Source organism: Balaenoptera borealis (assembly GCF_965194805.1).
Source record: "Balaenoptera borealis genome assembly, chromosome: 20".
NCBI lineage: Eukaryota > Metazoa > Chordata > Mammalia > Artiodactyla > Balaenopteridae > Balaenoptera > Balaenoptera borealis.
The window spans coordinates 2,529,700-2,537,558 of record NC_138879.1 but is presented as its reverse complement, the minus strand read 5'-3'; positions in this window follow the sequence as shown (position 1 = coordinate 2,537,558).

Here is a 7,859-nt window from a genome sequence, read left to right as displayed (position 1 = left end):
ACACAGGGAGAAGGCCATATGATGACAGAGGCAGAGTTTGGAGTGATGCATCTATCTATAAACCAAGGAATGCCAAGGATTTCCAGCAACCATCAGAAGTAAAGAAGAAGCAAGGAGGCCTTCAGTAAGAGCATGGCCCTAACAATACCTCGATTTCAGATTTACGGCTTCCAGAACCATGAAGGAATAAATTTCTGTTGTTTTGAAGCCAGTCTGTGGTCATTTGTTACAACAGTCCTACACTGGGTGTTACGTCACAGAAACCTGCGAGATTCAGATGGAATCACCATCCGTGTGGGATGAAGCAAGGGAAGCAATGTAGCATCTAATGACCTTGGTAACAGGAGGACCGCCAATCATGAACAGGTACTCACTGAGAACAGCAGCCCAAACTGGCAGGGATTCTACTGGATTCAATTCACGAGTGTGTGCAAGAGTCTGTGATAGGATAAGCTCTAAGGATGTCGAATGATACTTGAGGAATCCAGCCTACATAAACTTATGTAAAACTAGCACACCAAAGTTCCCCTCCAGGGAATTTCTGCTTTGAACATGGTGGCGTTAACAGCCCACCCAGACTTCCTTTAGATAAACTCTGAGCAAAATACAAAAAAATGTCAACAAGCCAAGGCAGGCAGATTTTGGAAGAGAGTCAATACTTGGAGGTAGTGTATGGCTTGGTGGAAGGCTCCCATTTTTTTGTTTGTTTGTTTGGGTTTTGTTTTTTTTTTTGTCGCTTTACCCTGAGGGCATGGGCAATCCCATTGGAAGTACAGGAAGGCTGAAATGCTCATAGAAGTTTCCTCCTCTTTCTGGTCAGGGGAACCAGGGAAGGGACTCAGGGCAGTCAGAGCTTTCAGAGAGTGGGGAGGGAATCCCAGAAAGGAGAGGATGAGAGATGCAGGACCCCACCGTCTGTGTGAACACCTGCCACGTCCAGGGCTCAGCCTGGGATCACACATGAGCAGAACAAACTTGAGTCAGTATGGACTGAGGGCCGAGGCACCACGTAACACAGGGCTGACAGTCTGCAGTTTGAGGAAAACCCAGTTAGTTGCCTGCTGAAACGCAAATATCAACACTCTGAAGGAGCGCTATACTCTTGAAAAGGAGGCGCATCCCATGGTTGTTTCGAGCACTGTTCTGCAAATATCTGTTAGTTCAAGTTTTGTTAATCATGTTGTTTAAATCTTCTATCTGTCCTGACATTTTAATTTTTTTGTTGCATCAATTACTAAAAGTGGTTTTTTGTGTCCCACAATATGATCTATGGATCTTTTTCTTTCTTCTGTGGTTCTTCATTCTTCCTTATATATTTTTAAGCTGTGTTATTAGGTATACACAAAATGTAAAATGGTTACCTTCCTTTTATTAAATGTTTTATCCTTATGAGGTGGTCCACTTTATCCCTAGTAACGCTTTTTATCTTAACATCTACATTTTTTTTATATCAATCTGACTACCCCAGCTGCCTTGTGGTTTACACACTCAAATGCATATGAGTATATTTAGCTTCTTATTTTCCCTTCTTGGGATTTACTGAGCCACTTAAGTCTATGGATTAGTGACCTCATTAGTTCTGGATAATTCTCAGCCATTATCTCTTCAAATATGGCCTCTGTGTCTTCCCTCTCCTTCTATAACTAATCAAACATATGTTAGAATTCTCTGCCTCTCTTAATCTCTTTTCTGTGATTTTCCACATTTTTTTTTTACTCTGTATTAAAATTCTGGGTAAATACTTCGATCTTCCCATTAACTAATTCTTCTACTTTGTGTTGTCTGCTTCTTCACACATTTATTGAGCTTTTAGTTTATTTTAAATTTTTATTGGCTGTGCCTTGCAGCTTGTGGGATCTTAGTTCCCTGACCAGAGATTGAACCTGGGCCCTCGGCAATGAAAGTGCAGAGTCTTAACCACTGGACCACCAGGGAATTCCCTATTGAGCTTTTAATTCTAGCGATTATATATATTTTTTATTTTGAGACATGCCACTTGGTTCTTTTTCAAAACTGCAAGGTCATGCTTTTAGTTTCCTGCTGACTGCAGATATTTTCCAAGCTTGTCATTTATTCCTTTAAACACTGAGGATGTTTGTCTTATAATCTGTATCTGGCTGTTTGTGGGGCTGTTTCTGCTGTCTCTTGTTTCTGCTGGTCATCATTCATGTTTCCCTGTTACCTTGTGTCTTGGTCGTCATTGATGGAATACTGGTCATTGTCTTTGAAAAACTTGGTGGGGATTCTCCAATGCCTCTAATGATGGTGGCCTCCTTCTAAAGAGATTTGCCATTCACATCTGCCAAAACACCTGAGTGTATTTTACCAGCTGAGGACCACCTCAGACTGACTTCAAGGCTTGGGATTCCCTGGCCCATCCCAGCTCTGCATGTCCAGGGTGCAGATCTGCGTGAGGCTGGTCTGTGGCGAGAATAGTAGTTTTGTCCCCATGACATGCCAGGGCAGCCTTTATGCCAGGGCAGCCCTAAAGTTGGGGCACTGGGGAGATCAGCTGTAGTTTATCTTTACCCTGAGAATGTACCCTTATGGGGGTCCCAGCTCATATGGGGGTCCCAGCTCATATAGTGAGAGAGGGTTCTTTCTAAAGCACTCTACTTTAGATGTACTTTGGTCATTGGCATCTACCTTTACTCCACTTAAGGCAAAGGAACTGAAGCCCAAGTACGAGGGATCAGCAAATATCTTCTTTGGATCCAAAATGTCTTTGATGCTCTAATGTAAAGGTTAGCTAAAAATTTTCTTTGAAGTAAAAAATACATAAAAATCCAAAGAAAAAAATAATCAACTTCATTTCCACCAGCTACAATTAATTACTATTTATATCCTCTCATATTTGTTTCCCTATATTACTTTTTTAAAAATTATTCATGCTATTTTGAAGTAATTTAGACAGCAAAGAAATGTAAATATATGAGCATTTTAAAACTTGTGTTGTCAACCTTCACCAACATTCTAGACACCGCTAACGCACGTGCAACTTTTTTCTGCATAAGGATAAGAGAAAATATCGATGATGGTTGGGTAAGATAGAAAGATAAAATTACTTTTGTAAAGATGATAACTATAAATGTTATTGTAATTAAAATATTAGATTTTCTTGAATTTAGTGTAAGAAAAATAAAAGGAAGTGAAAGTGAGGGAATTGTTGAACTTCACATGTCTCTTTACCACAAGGAACCTCATTTCCTAAAATATGTCTCTTAGGTTAATTTAAAAGAAAAAAAAAGCAGAGATGTAAACATTAAAAACATTAAGATATGAGTCATCATGCTTTTTTAAAACATTACATGCTTCAAATTTAGAAAGTCTTTATAGCCTGTCTGCTGTGAAAGATATGCAAGATAGGGTGTTCTTCCTCCCATTTTCCCCATTGTGAGTTGTATTGTTTTTACATTATCCAGGTTACTGCATTGAAACTCAGTTCTTTACCATAATTCTCGTGGTTGTTTTGCTCTTTGTTCAAATGGATTCAAAGTTAACACCGGGCTTTCACTTCTTGCTTCTTTGTTCCTGAATTCTTTGAGACATCTGAATTTTGTTATCAAGACTTCAGAAAGGCTCCTGGGTGCTATTTCTCTAAATAATTTCATATTTGAAAATACGACCTTATAATAGAATGACAGACTAACTGCAATAGGATATTCCTGACAGCACCTTCTCTCTGTGAGATCTTTGTAGATTACTAATTCTCAGACTTTCATCTGCAATCGAAATTACCTGGGAACTTGTTACAAATGCAGATTCTGCAGGCCTGACATTGGGCCTGAGATTCTGCATTTCTAACAGGTACCCAGGTATTATTGTTCATGCTACCACGTTTGTGGATTTTGCTTCGTTATCTCTGGATCCCAAATGCTGGTACAGAGAAGTCTAACACCTGCTTTACTTCTCCCCTCTTAAAAATGATTTGCTTCTTCTGTCTGGATGCCTGAAGAATTCGTCTATCCTGAGATTCAGTCATCACATTGGATTTGAGCATTCTCTATCAGACTTAAGTAGAAAAAAAAAATGTGTTTTTAAATTTGGAGATGCAATTTTTTCTTCATTTATGGGATATGCTTCTTGAATTATAATTTAAAATACATCTTCTGTACCATCTGATGGGGTCCATCTATTTCATGGGGAGAAATTATTCTTATTGAATGACCTTGGTCTACGTTCTGGACCTCTTAGCTTTTTTTTTTTTTTTTAAGGAGTATAGTTGATTTACAATGTCATGTTAGATTCAGGTGTACAGCAAAGTGAATCAGTTGTACATATACATATATCAATCTTTTTTAGATTATTTTCCTATATAGGCCATTACAGAGTATTGAGTAGAGTTCCCTGTGCTATACAGTAGGTCCTTATTAGTTACCTATTTTATATATAGTAGTGTGTATATGTCAATCCCAATCTCCCAGTTTATCCTTATCCCGCGACGCCCCCAGTAACTGGATCTCTAGCTTTGTTTATTGCTTTATTCTCTGTATTTCTTATATGCATTCACTCTGATTATTTGAAGCTCCTCTATGTCAGTAATTCAATTTTCAGTAGTGTCTATTATATTAATTGTTACTTCTAAATTTTTTTACTTAGTTCTCTAATTACATTGTACTGAAGCTTGTGATGGGTTTCCTTAGGTCAATAATACCCCTTTTTGGTCTGTTCTTGAGCTACGTTTCCTCTAAGGCGGTTCCGTGCCTCTTGCAAGCTACATTCCTCTCCCCTTACAGGATATTTGCATAGTTAGGAGGCGGTTGTTTTTGAAGGCCTGGGTACCTCTGTCTCACCTGATATAATGAGGTAACCTCTTGACTTTTTCCCACCGTGCATTACAGCTGTTTATTCAACACTTGAACCACTTCCCTTAATTCACAGTATAGCCCTAGAACCTTTGTATCCATCAGCCAGAGTGAGGCTCATTGTTCATTTCTCTGATCTCACTCCTCGCCCCCAGCAGCAGTGCAATATTGTGATTTATGGAAAATATATATTTTTGATCATTCAGCTGACCAAAATATATTTCTCATATATATTTGTTCTTTGTCCACAATTCCTGGCTCACAACTCCCCAAATCCTTGGATTTAGCATCCTAAGTGATAAGAGAAATGGGAGCATTTTTGTTGTAATGTTTGGTGTCTTGTCCTCAGTTCCTGCAAAACTTCAGAGTCATAAAATTGGAATTGGTGTCTTGTTTTTCATAGCAAGCCTCTTTCCACCACAATTGGGTTTATGTTAAGAAGGTGACTTTTGGAAAGCACCTAAGGATGGGAGCTGGTTGCCAGGGAAACCAATCAGCCCACTCCCTGATTTCCGGGGAGGGGAGAGGAGCTGGAGGAATCAATCACCAATGGCCAGTGATCTAATCAATCATGCCTATGTAATGAAGCCTCCATAAAAACCCAAAAAAGGAGGGGGTTCAGAGAGCTTCCAGGTGGGGGAACCAGAATGCTTTCACGTGCCACCAGGCCCCAAGCTCCAGGAGGACAGACACCCCTTTGCTCAGGACCTTGCCCTGTGCATCTCTCTCTTCATCTGGCTGTTGACTCAAATCCTTTAATATCCTTTGTAATAAACCAGTAATCTAGTGAGTCAATGGGTTTTCTGAGTTCTGTGAGCCGCTCTAGCAAATTAATTGAACCCAAGGAGGGGGTCTTGGAAACCTCAAATCTGTAGCCAGTGGGTCAGAAGCACAAGTAACAAGCTGGGCTTGCAATTGGCACCTGAAGTGGAGGGCAGTCTTGTGGGACTGAGTCCTTTATCTGTAGAATCTCATGGAATCTCAGGCTATCTCCAGGTAGATACAGGCAGACCACAGAGATACTGCAGGTTCGGTTCCAGACCACCGCAGTAAATCGATTATCGCAAGAAAGTGAGTGACACGAATTTTTTGGTTTCCCAGTGCATATAAAGATTATGTTTACACTATACTACCGTAGTTTACTAAGTGTGCAATAGTATTATGTCTTACAAAAAGCACATATCTTATAAAACATACTTTATTGTTAAATATTGCGATCCATCATCTGAGCCTTCAGCAAGTCATAATCTTTCTACAACATTAACATCAAAGATCACTCATCACAGATCACCATAACAAATATAATAATAATGAAAAAGTTTGAAATATTGTGAGAATGACCAAAATGTGACAAAGACATGACGTGAGCAAATGCTGTTGGAAGAATGGTGCTGATGGACTTGCTGGATGGAGGATTGCCAACAACCTTCAATTTATATATGTATTTTTTAAAAAGGGCAATAAATCAAAGTATAATAAAAGCAGGTATGCCTGTAGTGTCAGAATTGGGTTGAACTGTAGTACACCCAGCTAGTATCCTGAGCGTTGATTGGTGGCATAGGGGAAACGCCCCCCTCCTCACATTGGAATTGGGTCCAGAACCCAAAATAAACTGTTTTACTAATCCTCAGAGAAAAAAGTGAAGTGAACCAGCTCGACTTGATTGTCTCCAGGTTTGGGGGGAAGGAAATCTTTCAATATGGCTTTTTGGCTGTAGGGGGTTGGGTGGCGAAAGCACAGGAGCCAGTTTAGACTCAGTACTTCCCTCTCTTTTTCTGTAGACGCTTCTATTTCGTGTTGACTCTTGAATTTTCTTTTTTTTTCCTGGTGGTCCTTTTAAAATCTAAGTCAGGTCATATCACTCCATTTAAAATTCTCCAGTGCCCCACCCCCCACCTCTCTGAGAGTGAAAGCTGAAGTGTCTCACTGGCTCTCTGGGCTCGTAAGGCTCTGCCTGCATCCTCACTCCCAGTACCTCCCTAACCTGGTCCAGTTCTCTCCTCTTCCTTCTTTCTGCTGAGACCCGCTGGCCTCCCTGTTAGTCCTCAAGCTCACCGGGTGTTTACCTGCCTCAGGGTCTCCTACCTGGAACATTCTTCCCTCCTTCCACCCCTTCCTATATCCTCAGGGCTTGCTTCTTTTCTTTCTTTAAATCTTTGCTAAAATATTCCCTCAAAGTGACCTATGACCGAGCTCATTGAAACTACAGCCCTCAGCTCTGTCCCTGCTTGTTTTCGTTTTCCTCCATAGCACCTGTCGCTTTCTAATACACGGCATCGTTTCCTTCTTCATTTTATTTACAGATTGTCCTGCTGCTCTTCTCCCTCCCAAGATACGCATCACGAGGGCAGAGATTTTCTAAAATAGCACCTGGCACACAGCATTTCATAAACGTTGGTTGAATTTGTTTGTTTGTTTTGTTTGTTTTATTTTGCTCATGACATCGAGGGAGAGAAGTTCTTTGAGGATGTTTCTCCTGCCCCTTCCATCCTTCTCACTCAGTCTTCTCCAACAACCTATTTCATATATCTTGATGAAAGGCAGTCTTGTTTCTAGAAAACCTGTTCCAGGGTGTAATAAGCTTGCAGTCAACCTGTTCCAGGGTGTAATGAGCTCTTAAGCAGGATTCCTTCCTTGTAGAGCAGTTTACCCAACTACATCTTTAAGCATCTCAGCTCAGGTTTCTTTGTTCAATGGAGTAATGTAGAAATACATACCGAAATAAAATATCCTTCACTCTCTGCATTGCAAGGTCTATCTATTTTGGTGGTAAGGTCGTCTAGGAGGAGAAAGATAGGGCAGTTGGAAGTTTATTTTGTTTATTTATTTTAAAATTTATTTTATTTATTTATTTTTGGCTGCCTTGGGTCTTTGCTGCTGCGCGCGGGCTTTCTCTAGTTGCGGCGAGCAGGGGCTACTCTCTTCGTTGTGGTGTGCGGGCTTCTCACTGTGGTGGCTTCTCTTGTTGTGGAGCATGGGCTCTAAGGTGCGTGGGCTTCAGTAGTTGTGGCACACGGGCTTAGCTGCTCCACGGCATGTGGGATCTTCCCGGAC